The sequence below is a fragment of the Lonchura striata genome, chromosome 8, assembly GCF_046129695.1.
Source record: "Lonchura striata isolate bLonStr1 chromosome 8, bLonStr1.mat, whole genome shotgun sequence".
Taxonomy (NCBI): Eukaryota; Metazoa; Chordata; class Aves; order Passeriformes; family Estrildidae; genus Lonchura; species Lonchura striata.
The window spans coordinates 34,456,235-34,471,918 of NC_134610.1; the positions used below are offsets into that span (position 1 = coordinate 34,456,235).

Below are 15,684 nucleotides of genomic sequence, written 5' to 3' on the forward strand. Positions count from 1 at the left end.
AGCTCACATGATTTGTAAACAGGAACCCTTTATTCACATTCAGAAGAAACCTGATGAAGACTGACACACAGTTGTTTCCTTCTTGTTCCAGTGTGATCACGTATGGAACAGTTCTGTATTTTGTGGGTAAAATAACCTTCAACACTTAAATGACTTTAAAGCCACAAGCAATCAATCACACTATACTGCATTTCATTCATTTGCAGAAAGGCTTAAAACTTACAATAAGGAGCTGTGCTGTGATGAGCCCACGGGACACCAGAAGGGGCCACTCAGCACAAGGTCTGGGGAAGATGTTGTGTTACAGCCTGTGCTGCTGTAATACCATCATCCAAAACACCCAAACACTCCAAGCAACGATCCAAATCTCAATCACTGTGGTGCAAAACTCCTATGGACATGCCATGCTGGAAGCTTTGTGTTAGAGATGGTTTTTAAACAGGCAAAAGTTCTGGGATTCTTCTTGGCTGTGGGGCTTTTGTGCTTTTTGTTGGGGTTCTTGGGTTTTCTTTTTATTTTCATATTTATAGCAGTTTGTTTAAAAACCCACTCTGTTGCCCTGTTTCTAAAGATTAAATTCATCTAATCTCAACATGAAAATGATCTTACAGTCATTGGTTGTAGCACCAGAGTTTCCTCTTGAGCAAAAGCTTTTTTATTTTTTACCCCTTAAATCCTTGCTCAAATTCACAATTCCTCTACTTAACCTGTCTCTTTTATTTCCAAAGCAGGAGACAATGCCTGTGACTTTCATGAAAGTTAACAGGAAATGTGAGTCTAAAACCTTCAGTGTCAGAGCTTCAAGCCTCAGCAGAGAAATGCTGAAGGTTAGTTACTAATGACACCTTGGAATGACATGAAGTGGTGCTGTAGAGCCAGGAGTGCCACACTTCTCACAGAGACATGAAGAATAATTCCTGATTAAGGTAGTCTGATAACCCTCATCTGCCAGGAAAACCTTTAAAAGCTGTAGTGGGAATGCAAACCTTTACACGCACACCATGAAAAGAACGACTCTGTTTTGCTTCTTTTTTAAATTTCAGGGTTTACAGGTCACAGCATGCAAATGAAGCAGCCCCCAATCAAGGAATATATTAAATAAAGGATCATCTGTAAATACATCATATTAATCAGTGTTACTATTTCTTAGAAACCTCTGGTTTAAAAGCTTGGCTTTTCATTGAAAAGGGGCTTATAAATGAGAACAATGAGAATCTGATACAGAAAATCAGTCCAGATTAGAGATCTTGCAATGATCTGTCTGTATAATATTCTTATGATCACAGAAAAAACCATACAGCATCTGTTAACAATTTTGCTCTGGGGAGAAGAGGGACTTAGCAAAACACCTAAAATCATGATTAGTGATGATTTCTCTGTGTTGTCCCAGCTACACCGGATTACCTAATCTATTATGACCCAGATTTTGATTAAAAATAACATAAAAACAGTGTAAAACAGTAAAATCTGCATTTATATCTTCTTAAACAGACACACAGTTGTTGGATTAAGCACTTTTTTTTGTCTTAGACATGGGGTAACTGAGAGGTGTTTTAAAAATTTTTATTCTATTTTCAGTCTCATGTGAAGGGTGAGACAATACAGATGCTATAATTCATGCTATTGCAATCAGAAGCCAACTGTTTTGTAATTACAATGCATATTATATACAATATTATAAGCTTTGAAAATTCTCTACAAGTCCATTTCCCACACAGAACTCTGCCTGGCTCCTCTGTCAGCTGGCACACAGAACTGGAATAATTTCTGGGTTTCAAGAGCACCCCCTCATGACAATACCTATCCAAGTTTCTTTCCTGCTAGGAACTTTGACACATTCTTGTATAGCAGGATCTCTATCTAAAAGTAATTCTAATAGTTTTAATTTGTGGAGAAAGACTTTTTTTTTCAGGATAAGGTGACCAGGAAGCGTATCATACACTATACTTCAGGGAAACAAACATATTTAACTGTGGTTTACTAAAAATAGCCTAAAAATGCTCTGACTTGCCTCATCACTGAATAGCAAGCGCTGTTTCTGCTGCTTTTTCCCAAAAATGGGATACAGTCCCCCCAATTTCCCTGCACTGCACCATTTTTCACCAGTGACAGAATTAAAGTTTCCGGGTTATTGATGCTTTGAGGTGCCAGCCCACCTGAGTAATATCCAGGGTGGGTTCTTGTGGATATTAAGTAACACTGAGATCAACATTTAGATTCAAACTTTAGGTTTAGCACAATCTTTAGAGCACTTGTGGTTGACTTTTCCTGCTCTCTGGGCCCCAGATTCATTTCCACTCCACCTTCCCAACCCAACCTCCTTTTCTTTACACCAAGTCCTCGGTGTGTGTAAATCAGCACAGATGCATTGGCTTCACTGACTTCAACTCAAAATGCATTTTGCACTTCTTTGCCCTCTCTTAGCAAGAACAATGCCTGGGAAGAGCTAATAAACTCTGTTACATGTTAAGCAAATGAAGCACAACTGTAATCAATATACAATAGAGCTGCTGTATAATGAACTCATCATCATAAAGTCATAATCTCATTTTAATTTACAGCCCTGAAAGTGAGAGATAAAGTTAAACAATGAACGGGAGGAGGAAGGCAGGATCTCTGCCTGTGCAGGCAGCAGTGGAAGCCAGGCAAAAAGAGGTTTCTTCTCCTGTGTGCAGCACCTGAGGTGCCTCTCTGCTCAACTCTTTCCAAAGCTGGAGCAGAAGAAAAAAATGCCAAGTCCCTGAGTGAATTTTGTAAACAAAGAAGCCAGTTCCTGCCAGAGAAGCCCCAAACCAGAATGCTCACAGTGAAACATACTTTAAATACCATTTGGGGGTGAGTATTTTTGTCTTCTAAAACAATTTTTTGTGACACTGGAAAAATGTTGACCCCGCTAGCAGCAAGTGCTACCTACCCCTGGGCATCCACCCTGCTCAGGGACATCAAGGTACAAAAGAGGGATTTCTAAGCACAAGACTCACTAGGGAAAAGAGTTCCTAGAAGTGCCAGACAACTTTGAACATATTTGGAAAGTGTAACACTTCAGAGTACCACATTCTCCTGGTTTGGCACCAGGGCTGCAGCCCCTACAAAGGAGCAGCATCAAGGGCTTCTGCCACTTGATTCTGAAGTGAATGACAAATCTTATCACCTTCCTTATTAGAACTATTCTACTGGCTTAAAAGCAGTATAATTCTGCAACCAAAGTTACACGAAAAGAAATCAGCATGTGTCCTTGCCACTGAATTCTGTCATTATTTTGCTTATTACTCTCAAATTATTGTGGGGAACTTATATCTGCATATTATTAAAATTCTCTTAAATGGTTATTTACTCAGGAAGCCAAATCAGAACTGTATTACCTGTTGCTATTTTCTTGCTTTCATTAGCTGGAGAAACATTCCCACAGACTTTGGTAACCTACCACACAATACTAACAGGAGGGATGGAAATGTTTCTGGCAAGCAAGAGACACAAGCACCTCACATGAAGTGCCAGGAACACAGACAGGTACACCACACCCAGCTCATGCTTAGGCTGCCAAGCTCAGAAAGGGACTCAGAGTTTGATGGAAACACATTCTCAGCCACCCGAGGCACACAATCACTGCAAGGGGACAGTGGTTCTGCAAGGGTGGCATCTGCTTAGATCAGAGAGGGAAACCACTTTTCTTCTTCCACCTTTTAAAAGGGCAATTTATTGAGCTGACCTTTTTTTGGTGTACAGCATAATCCCTTATATTCTGCTATCCAATTTCTAACGTGGGTTAAATTGGCAAAACATGTTCTCCTTCTGTAATGTATCCTAGAGTGAAAGTTACTCATGTATGTGTCTGTGCAGTGGGGGTTGTAAACATCTATTTAGCTGTAGAATCCGTTTCTAAAATTGTTGCAAAAATGGTTATAAAATGGCTATTGCTATTCCAGGTTGCAAATTAAAAGCTCTTCTCTGGTGCTGCAAAATCAGCTGGCACTAGGAACTGGAAGATGGCATGGTGAGAGGGAAAGGAGCTAGTTCTGAAGTGGGCAGGCAAAGGGGAGGGAGTTAATTAGGAAAAACTGGGGTAAGTCCACTCCAACCACTTCAAAAGCAAACCAGACTATATCTTACACCTTTCAAGCTGGCTATGAAGGAAGCAGCTGTCTTTTACACCCCACCATATACAGGTATATCCTGCATGTATGTATTATATACCACATGCTGATGACACCTGAATTTCCAAGGTCAGCCTCACTAGGGCTGAAGTACCTTTGCAGGTTGACAGTGCTGCATCTTTACATAAACATCCCAGTGATGGGGATCTCTTCTGCTATCACACCCAAGATGCTGAATGCATCATCTGAAAACAGCTTAGGCCTGGAAATTTCATGCCAAACCAAGTCTTTTGATCCCTCAGCACAGTTCACTGCTGATGATCCACTGGGAAAGCACTTCAGGTCCATCATTAATAAGCCCTGTCTTAAAGGGTAATGAGAACTGGGTGCTTTAGGAGACAATAGCTCATCCATCATCAATCAAGATCTGAAGTTTTTATACAGATGATTTAAGAAGAGTTGGACTGTGCAAAATTGAAATGTCACATTTGTATTGGGAGATGGGGGTGTTTGGTAATGAAAATGAGAGTTTTAACCTTCTCCATTTCAGCTCAATGACCATACTGAAAAGCTCATGGATGTGGAATCTATATCCCAAGCCAGAAGCCCCAGACAGCCTTCGATCTCAATTATACAATTTCAAGTACAGTTTATTTGGGTCATTAGCTGGAAGTCAGTTTCAAGGCTTGACGGTAACAGCAAGATATTCTTTATTTCTATCAGAAGCAATCAGTGTTATGTGCAGCCTGTGGGTTTGTACTTCCAACTGCTCAATAACTAAGAACACTGGGTTGTAGAGCCTGAGCGTAATATTTATTTCCACTTATTGTAGAGCCTGAGCATAAATCTTCTAATCCTAGCCACCTGCTTTACTGCTTAAATAAAAAATGGATTATATGATTACCTTTCACTGAGTTGGATGGGGTACCCTTCTCACCACAGAGGTGTGTGGAGACAGGCTCACAGGGTTCTTGCAACCATTCAGCTACTTCATTAGAGGACAACAGGCTCTGGGCCACTCTTCTGTAGCCATCTCCCCAAAGGGAATATCTATTTCATGAACAGGTTCAGCCAGAGAAGGCATTTGTACTTGGATTATTCCTCTGTGCGTGCATGCCTCAGATTCATGCCTTATTAAAATAAGACACCAAATCATCTACCTGGTGTCCTGGTTTTGCCTGGTTAACTTTGTAAAAGGAAAAAACACTGCAAAATATCCATCCCTTAGGGATGAACATCCCAGAGTTACAAGCTATGTTCCATGATCACATTTTCCTTTGGGAACTGCCTGTACGTGTGTGCAAGTCTGTGCCAGGCTCCTGGACACGGTTTCACCCTGCACCCCCTGGGCACAGAGGGTCAGACACATGGCCCCAGAGGGTTCTGTGCATGGACAAAGTGATCCAAAATACTACAGAAGAGAAAAGCAACATCTGAATCCAACGAGGAACACAAAAGCCCCAAACCCATCCAAAAGGGAAGAAAGCACTTGGGTGTGAACTCAGTTTAAGATGTGCTTCTGTGTGGCAAGCACATTTCTCTCCCTGTCAGGATTTTTCATAGAGGTGCACAGAGAGAAATGAATGAGAAAACAATTTCTATTTCTGCTCCTTGTTTTTCCCATGTGGAATGTGTTTGGAGAATTGTTTACCTGCGGTGAGTGCTTGATTGGATTCTGGTGAGGATTGTTTGAGCCTGATGGCCAATCCAACCCACCTGGGGCTGGACTCTCAGAGATGGTCATGAGTTGTGGAGAGTTAGAGAAAGTAGTATGTAGTTTTAGTATCTTCCTTTTTATATAGTATATTAATGTATTTTAGCATAGTTATAATAAAGAAATCATTCAGCCTTCTGAATTGAGTCAGACATGGTCATTTCTTCCCATTGGGTTCACCTGCCTTTACAATACTTGTGCTCCTCAGAAACAGTCCTGTCCTGAAGTGTAGTTTTTTTTCACTCAGTACACTTGGCTTGTGCTAAAGGAAATGGTCTCTGTCCCTAATCCTGCTAGATTCACTGATCTTAGTGGTTTCTCCCTTTACTCCCAGTGAGCACAGCAGCTTCTGCCTACTTGGATCTTGATTCCCTGGAGTACCCAGGCCCAGCTTTACATTTAAATCATTTCCTTCCCCTCCACTCTGCAGGAGGCTTTCTGCTCCGTGGTAATTACTGTGCTTTGACGAGGGAGCTTCAAATCAAGGTTCCCTTTGTTAACCACATCCCTGCCATCAGCATTACATGTCCTTGATGCTAAATAACCAGGCAGACACTGTCTGACCAGCCCCAGCCCTGCCTTTTCCTTTGCAGATGGTAACTGCAGGAGCAGCACTACCTGTTTACAGCTTTACCCACCTCATTCTTTTCCCATCATGAGCTTTTCAAAAGCTGTTTGACCCTGTTGACTTTGCAGGAGGAGCTTTCCTGTAATATACTGGCTCTGTTACAGGGATATTAATTTTCAGGATGAGATGCTAATTGCCTCACTCTGTCCAGTCAAATTCTGAACCTGGTGTTAGAAGCCAAGTGCCTTGATTTACTGTTTGCTCAGTATAATTCATGGGGTTGACAGGTATAAACCTTACAGTTATAAACCTTACAACTGGAACAATCCAAGGGGCTTCCTGTGGGCTGCTCCAAGTCAGGGAAAGAGGCAGAACAAGCCTGAAGAAGTGATGACTGGGGAGGGGGACCTCTAGTTACAGCCAGCTTCTACCTAAAGAAAGACTACAAGGGAACACAGACTTCTCAGAATGCCCAAGGACAAGAGGCACCAGCTGCAACATGGGAAACACTGATTAGAATTGAGAAAAGTATTGTTCCCAGCTAGAGTGTGGTTAAGCACTGGAGCAGACCTATCAGAGAATTGGTGCTATCTCCATCTCTAGAGAGTCTAATAAACAATGAACAACCTGATTCTTGTCTCAAGTTACCTTGCTTTGAGCAGAAGATTGGACCAGATGACCTCCAGATATTACTTCCAACCCAAATTATTTTTTCCTTCTACAGTTATTAATCATCTACTACCACAGTACTCACAACACTCCATTAGCAATTCCCTCAATTTTTATCAAAGCATACTTCATTTTAAAATTTTACCTGCTAGTAAGCATTTGGTGATACAAACCACCCACCTGGAAGACGACATGTATTTAAAAGCACACCATGTGCATGTATAAAGAAATGCTCCAGCATTTGAAATACAGAACCTGTGTCACTGTCCCCCATTTCATGCAAAGGGGACGCGTGGACTAAGAATGACAAAACTGCTGCCATTCAATCTTCTGATTTTTGGTGAGCAAAAAGAAAATTGCATTTATTTAAGTCACTGGAGAGAATCAGTGATTTATTTCAGATTACTGTCTAGGGAGAGAGTGACACATGGCTGGCTCACCCCAGAAGACACTCTTGTGCCCAGTGAGAGCAGCAATATGCCAACAGGAATGAGCACTCATCTCCTTCACAGCAGTCATGACTTCATCCCCAGGTGTCTCAGCCCTCCCTGATGGGGATACCTGTGTCCCAGTTACAGGAGCACACTGATGAAGAGGGGAGCTGCTACTGCTGTGTGCCTCTTCTGATGGCACACCACTCCTGGGCAGTGCTTTCCTTCCAGCTGTTCCAAAAACCACACTTCTGAGTATGGGTTTCAGCCAGGACACCCAAGTATTCAAACATTATTAAAACTTTCTGAAGCCAAACCAAACCATCTTTCCCTGCCCTTTTCACAGAAGGAGCACAGGACGTGATGGTGTGTTGTGCACTGGGTGCACCAACAGGGCAAAGTCTCCTTGGTATCCCAACAGGCTCCAGAAAACCTGGAGGCTCTGACAGCGCTGGAATTTATTCCTGCTGCCTGGTTATCTTTACCAGTGAGCATCCTACAGGACATACTCTGGTGTAATGACCCAAAGCAGCTGTATCAGCACTTGCTTGGCCTGTGTCTTTCACAACACAACCCTTGTTTTCTGCATCATGCACCCTCCAAATTTGTTCAGTGAAGGCTGAACAAACCTCAGTGTCACTTTGTGCGCCCTCCTGAAATGCCCTACAGCATCACACTGATCAGCTGAGACATGACCAAACCACCTCTCCTGACTCTTTGCTCATCATTTCTCCAGAGCTTTTGCTGTGACTGGAATGCTTCTCCAGGTGAGTGGCCCCACAACAACACGAGGTACTGCCAGCAGAGCTTCCTAGGGCTTCCAGGGCATTTCCACCAGCTGCAGATTATTCCACAAACTCTTCAGTGAGCCACCAGTCCAGGTGTCAAGACTGCAGGTGCATTCTTCAACCATCCTCCTTCACCTCTGACAGCTCAGAGTTCTGGTGGAAGACACAGGAGCCTAAACCTTACTGTCCCTCTGCTCCAACAGGGACTCACTCCACCTCCTTCCTTCCCTGATGTCAAGGGCAGGCAGACAACATTCAAGAGAATCTGAAGAAATATGGGGAAGCACTGGAGAGAGGGTCCTACTCAGGGCAGAAAAAGAGGAAACTGATGCTCAAGTTCATGTAATAGATACGAGGTCCATTGAGCCAAACACAACCTGGAAAGAAACCACCTCCCCACTGAAGAGTATCTGACATTTCACATCATCTCTGTGGGCCAAATTTGACAAATAGCACTGAGAGAACTTACTTTTACTTTTTCCCCTGAAGTTTTCACAAAGTTCTCTGCTCACAGGATATTCATCTCATTTCTTCAGCCAGGATGAGGCTGCATTCTTTGACTGATTCACTTTAGTATTGCCAAGACAGAACCAAGCATTTAAAAGCCCTCCTTGCCAGGACATTTGCTATATAATATTTTGATCAAATGATCACATCATGTTTGATGTGTCCTGGTGGCAGCTCTCAATCTATCCCTTCCATCAGCTGAGATATGGAACTGTGAGGCTGCCACACCCCTTTTCTCCTGGCATCAGCTCTTTCCAGGTGAGTAAATGCTGCAGGGCAGCTTGTCTGGCATGGCTGCTGCATCCAGGCCAGCTTTCCACATGGAAGTTGTGAAAAATACATATTTTATGATTGGCTTTTCGCAAATGTTACAATGAATATTATATGTGTAATGTTAGAAAGTTATGCTGTATTAATTCTCTTAAGTATTGTGTTAAATATAGTTTTAGGTTTAACATAATGTTAAAATAGAGACTATGTATGTGGGGAAGTTTTTTTTTAGGAATGAGATACTGACTTTGAGGAACACCTAAATCTTCCAGAGAAAAGGAATTTATGGCTTCTTATCAGAAGAAGCTAATTTCTTCAGGCCTTGCTCAGACTCGAAGATGCAAGGGGATTAAAGGAAATAGTTGACATACAAGAGTTTCTTGTTTAGAATAGAATGCATGCATAACCATGAAGGATGTATAAATATGCAACAAGTGTATTGGTTTAAGGGTGATTCCTTTGTTCACAAGTCATGCTTTTCATGACTTAGTGTTCAAGAGTATCTGGATGTCCATAATTCTTTGCTTTTTATTGTCTTGTAATTGTCCTAACTCTAAACTTTATTACTCTAATTGTATTATTATTTTTATAACCATTTTATTATTATTAAACTTTTAAAATTTTGAAAACCAAGTGATTGGCGTTTTTCACTAAGTCAAGCAGCAGCAGGAACAGAAACCTCAGCAGGGCTTCCCTGCAGCACCCCCAAGAGCTTCAGCCCTGGCATTATCTGGTGGTGCATTCTCCAACTCTTTCCTGACAAAGCAAGCAGGCTGCTTTCCATCCCAAGCACATCTGGCACTCAGGCCTTCAACTTGGCAACCAGACTGATGGCCTCCTGTCTTGGAGTGCCAGTGCCTCAAGTACATCCTGATTGGCATCAACAGGCAGAAATTCCTTCTCTCTTTGGAAAAAAACAGTCAAGATCTGGATGTAGTGATACTTTCCTCCGTTTTCTAAAAGGCTGTAAAAAAATTACTGCCTCCATAGAGCCCTTCTCTTTCAAAACTGCCATAATGTGGCTGGGAATAATCCTGGAAGGGTGCCCAGACCCACGTCCAGCTGCATCCTGAATTTCAGTACAAGTATTTGCATACAGGCTAGTAATTGGCATGCAGCTGGTTTTATGCCAGCTCCAGCAATTGCATAACCCAACTCATCTTTTCTCTGGGCTCCGTGAGGAGAGGAGTCTGTGTCTGCTGAGCTTCAAATTTCTGGATGGGATCTGTTCAAGTATGCTCTCACATTTCTATGCCACGCTGTTAACCTCTCCTGAGATACAGTGCTGACTCTTCAAAAAGGAATTTTAATTGAAATTTGTCTAAGGTAGGAGGTGCCTCTGCCTTTCCCTGGCTCTCCTGTGCTGAAACTAGACAAATGACATGGAAATCCTCCTCCTGGCATCTCTAAGACCTTAGATTGCACTTGCCCTCCCAGAGCTGTGGCTGGGGACAGCCAGCTAACCAAAAGAAGGCCTGTACAGTGAGGCACATGCATGTTAATCACAGTCAGCAGTAAGGCCTCCTTTGTAAATTCATAGATTTGAGAAAGTCTGAGTCTCTACTACCCCAGCTCCTATTTTTCCCCCTTCAACTGCCATAATTGCTAAGAGGTCTCTGTCAGTCCAGCTGCTTGCTTTTGAAGGCACATTTCCATCAGGTTTCAGATCTGATGGGGTGTCAGGGAGCCTGTCTGTGTGCCTGAGCCACAGGCTCTGTGGTAACACAGATAATGTGTTCCTGCTAACAGTTCTCTGTCCCCAGAACTCACGTGCTTTCTGTGATGTCACATTTGACCACACCTTTTTGATCTTATTATGGCCATTTTCTGTGCATCTGTCATAAGGTAACAGTGAAACAGTGGAAACCAATACAATGTGACTGAAAAAAACATTCAGATTTCAGGCTAATTTTCTTTAAACTATGTGTTGGTTTTGCACAGTCTGTTTTTTGGCAGTGGGGAAGGCCAGAGGTGATTTCTGTGAGAAGCTGCTGGAAGCTGCCACCATGTCTGACAGAGCCAATCCCTGATTGCTCCAAAGATGGACCTGCTGCTGGCCAAAACTGGGCCAGTGAGAGAGATGGTAAAGCCTCAGGAATAACATATTTAAGAAGAAAATCAAAACAAAGTGGGGCACAGTTGTTCTCCTAGCCAGAGAAGAGGAGGAGGTGAGAACATGTGAGGAAAACAGCCTGGAGACACCAAGGTCAGTGGAGAGGAGGGGCAGGAGCTGCTCCAGGGGCCAGAGCTGAGATTCCTCTGCAGGCTGTGGTGAGAGCATGGTGAGGCAGCTGTGCCCCTGCAGCCCCTGGGGATCCACAGGGATGCAGAGATCCATGAACAGCCCCCGGGGATCCACAGGGATGCAGAGATCCATGAACAGCCCCTGGGCATCCACAGGGGTGCAGAAATCCATGAACAGCCCCTGGGGATCCACAGGGATGCAGAGATCCATGAACAGCCCCTGGGGATCCACAGGGATGCAGAGATCCATGAACAGCCCCTGGGGATCCACAGGGATGCAGAGATCCACCCCGAGCTGTGGAAAGCAAAGATGTTTTCAAGGCTTATTTTACTTCTCATTCTCCTCCTCTGATTCTTTGAGTAATAAATTCACTTTGCAACTTCAAGTGAAGTCTGTTTTGCCCTTGAAGTGTTTTCTCCCAGTCCTTATCTCAACTCACAAGCACCTTGTTCATTTTTTCCCCTCTCCTCTGCCCTGCTGTAGCAGGAAGGGTGACTGAACAACTTTCATGGGTGCCTGAAAGTTTGCCCAGTGTCAAACCATGACAAACTATTAACCTTGAACCAGGTACTCAGGTGAGGAAAATAAGCACATGTGAATTCATGCCAAAATAACCACTTTGGATACAGGGAACTTAAGCAGTGGGTGACAAAGTGCTAAGCACAAGAGATAGTTCAGGGTGAGTGCATTCCCTGTTTTAAGACCACCATCACTCTCCTCAAGTGTCCCCTAGTTCTTCCAGCTGCTCTTAAGTAGGAGCCCTTCTCATCCTCTACCAATCCTAATTTTAACAATGTCTCACCCTCCATTCTGGCTTTTTAAAAGCAGCAATAAAAACCTGTCACAGCACATATCACAGTTGAGACGGCCACGATACACAGAGTATCAGCACACAATTTCAGAAGGCTTTAAGCATTTGCCCATACACAGTAACACCTCACCACATCAGAAGGCTTCAGGCACCTGCCCATACAGAGCGACATCAGGGCACTTCAGAAGGCTGCAAGGTTTTGCCCTTCTTGTCCTTCAGCCCAACCTTTTATCCCCTGATGTTGCTGCAGTGCCCCTGTGTGCCCTCTGTGCCCTTTGGTGGTTGCTCAGTGCCCCTGGGCACTCCCTGGCTCATTGCTGTCATCTCACAGCTGCAGCCTGTTGGGGATCAGGCCCAGCCACATCTTTTGATGGTAACAAACCTTCTCCTAAGACACCCCTTTCTTCCCCCAGCAGAGGAATTGCAGTGAACCCAAAGTGCTCTCAGTGATGCTGCAGCAGATCAGGAGAGATCACAGAAATCAGGAGAGATGCTGTTGTGACACAAATCAAACTGCAGTGAGATCTGTCTCCAACAACAGGACATCCTCAGCTCTCAGCAGTGGCATTTTCTGACCCACTCCTGCTCAGTATCCAGGAGTGTGGGCTGCCTTCCTGGCCATATTTGATAGCAGAATATATATTCTTCCTGGCAGAAGGATCAGTTTGCTTCCAGTGTTTTACTGCAGTTAAACCAGCCCAAACAGTCTCTCTCTGCAGGCAGCAAATGTGTGGTTTGTCCTTGTCTACACCCCTGCTAAACTGCAGCTGGCACTGATTGATGGTGTTTGTTTCAGTGAGATCATTTTTAATAATGTAGACAACAGGAGGGAAGATCAAGTGCCCTGACCCACCAATTCTGCTGTACTAACTGCTATCCTTAGCAAGAAGAACAAGTCTTAGTCATTTTTTTGCCAAAGCCCTTCCCAAATAACCCCACATGAGAGAGGAGGAGCAGTTGAACAGCCCATGGGATGTGAGCAGAGCTGCTGAGGGGGAACCAAAGCAACTCTTCTCCCAGCCTCAGGGCCCAGCCAAGTCAGATTCAATCCTCAATCTCTTCCCCTGCACTGCCCAAGGTTACCTTTGTGGTTTCTCTTACCATAGCCTTTAAGATCACAAATTATAAACAAATAAATCATTCTACAAGATCTCCTGAATGATAATGTAATTCTCAGCCCATGGAGCACCATGCCCAGAACTTAAAAAATATTGGTAAAGGGATGGGAATATTCATCCAATCCATTATAGGGAGGGATGGTGGTTTTGGAATTATTGTCTTTAATAACCTGTATTTCTCTTCAGCTTCAGGTGTCCTTGTTCAAATTGCATAGGCAGTGTAATGCTGCAGAACTTATAAACCTTGCTATGCCTGATCTTCAAAGGCTACAAAACATCTGTTGGCTGGCAAGAGCAATTAATTAGCAAAATTGAAAAGATGGTTCCTTTGTACAAAGGCTTGGATGAAGCAGGGGAGGGGGAGGTACTCCTGGAAAGTGAAGCCCAGTGAAGGCCTGTAAGCTGTGTGCCTCTGGGCAAATTCCCAAGGCTGGAATCTCAAGGCATTTAATGCTTCTTAATTCCACAGGATCTTTAATTACAGCCAAGAGAAGGCAATGAGATGTGATGTCAATGTTTAAATGAAAATAAAGATAATAAAAAGCCTGTCAAATTTACCAGCCAGTCTCCCAGACACAGTCCCACACACGCTGAGCACCTGGGTGGGTGCTCAGAGGAAATAACCAATTCCATGAGCACAGTGACAGGAGAGCAAAATAAAAAGGCTCCCAAACCACCCTCCCCACACCTTCTTAGAGGCTGTCTCCTCATTTTTGGCTGAGTGATCTCTGGAAACGACAGTGCTGGTACATGTGCATTTTGGGAAGAGCTCATTTTCTCACATTAATTGGACCAACATCCACTTAAAAACCATCCTAGTAATTATGGACTTAATTACAGGTTTGGGTGTTTGCAAGACACTTTTTTTTAGGGTTTTTTTTTTGAAAGCAAAGCTAACCCTTCTAACCCTTTTAGCTTAACACCCCTCAGTGGTTCAACAAAACTCCCACTGGGCCACTGCACAAGGTGCATGTGCTGCCAACTCCAGTCTGCAGTTTTTAGATTTTTTAGATGTTTGGTTATTTTTCACCCAAAACCTGCCAGGTACTTCCCAGGGGAGCTGAGGAATTTTGGCAGGTGACAAGCAATGTTCCTCCTGTGCCTTTCCCAAGGCTGGAGAAGCAGCACTTTGGGATGGGGCTCAGTGTTCAGCTGAGGGTACCACCTCCCCCTGGATCCATCTCTCCAGTGAATTTGCCAGCTGTGAAACTCTCTGGGAAGGGGTAGGCTGCTTCACCAGGGAAGAAGGATTGGGTGACAGCAAGAATTTGGATAAGGAAGCCCAGCTCAGGCTCCTCCCTGTGTCCAAACCCTTCCACTGGCAGGAGTGGCACCTCACTCCAGCCCTTTGCTTAAAAGGATAAATATCCCTGACTGCCTGCCAGCACTTGGCACAAGAGGCACAAAGTGCCCAGGGCTCCAGCAGTCACTCTGAGAGCTCTGGAGTCACACTTTTACCAGTCTGGGATGCAAAATATTATCTAAGAGTGCCCTGGCAGTGTTGCCAGGACCCAGTGGACCCTGCTGTGGCAAGCACATTTTTCTCCCTCTCAGGATTTTCATAGAGGTGCACAGAGAGAAATGAATGAGAAAACAATTTCTATTTCTGCTCCTTGTTTTTGCCATGTGGAATGTGTTTGGAGAATTGTTTACCTGGGGTGAGTGCTTGATTGGATTCTGGTGAGGATTGTTTGAGCCTGATGGCCAATCCAACCCACCTGGGGCTGGACTCGTGAGAGGGTCACAAATTGTGTTAGAGAAAGTAGTATGTAGTTTTAGTATCCTCCTCTTATATAGCATATTAATGTATTTTAGCATAGTTATAATAAAGAAATCATTCAGCCTTCTGAACTGAGTCAGACATCATCATCTCTTCCCACTGGCTTCACCTGCATTTAAAATACCCTGCCACAGGTGCTGACACCTCTCTTGCAGTTGCTCTTCTGCACCTGCTCCTGAGTTATGGAAGAGGTGCTTTAAGTCCAAACAAGCTTCAATATGAACTTTGAGTTCAGTTGCCCAGCTCTGAGACACAGATGATAGCTGGTCAAGAGGAATGCAATCACCAGCCATCAGCTGCTTCTCCCCAGCAAGCCACAGGTAGCACCCTCACTGTAAATTCAAATTAAACCTACCAGATGCATATTAGGGACTCAGAGGGATCTAAAGAAATCTCTGTTAAGAAAAAAGCTCCATAAAGGGACTCACTGCACTCTCTTAAAATAAGACAGAAGAAAAATGTGGCCACATATCAAATACACAGGAGAACAACCTTAAGCTGATAAACAACCACCTATAATTAAAAATTAAGGGGTTTTTTTCAATGGTTTTGATTTCTTTTCAGAAATAATTAAGCTTTCCTAGCACGTGAAATGTTTCTGCCAGACAAGAATAAACAGAAGACTAAATGTGTCTCAAGGCTGAAAAAAAAAATCAAATCTGTGTAGTCATTGCGTTCCTGTACATTTT

The 15,684-nt window shown here is 43.6% G+C and overlaps 1 protein-coding gene across 1 annotated transcript in view; it reads right to left on the bottom strand.

The window, feature by feature from the left end:
* The window catches only part of ERBB4 (erb-b2 receptor tyrosine kinase 4), a 595,862-nt gene that overhangs the window by 200,368 nt on the left and 379,810 nt on the right, over positions 1-15,684 (bottom strand). The gene's annotated exons all lie outside the window — the stretch shown is intronic.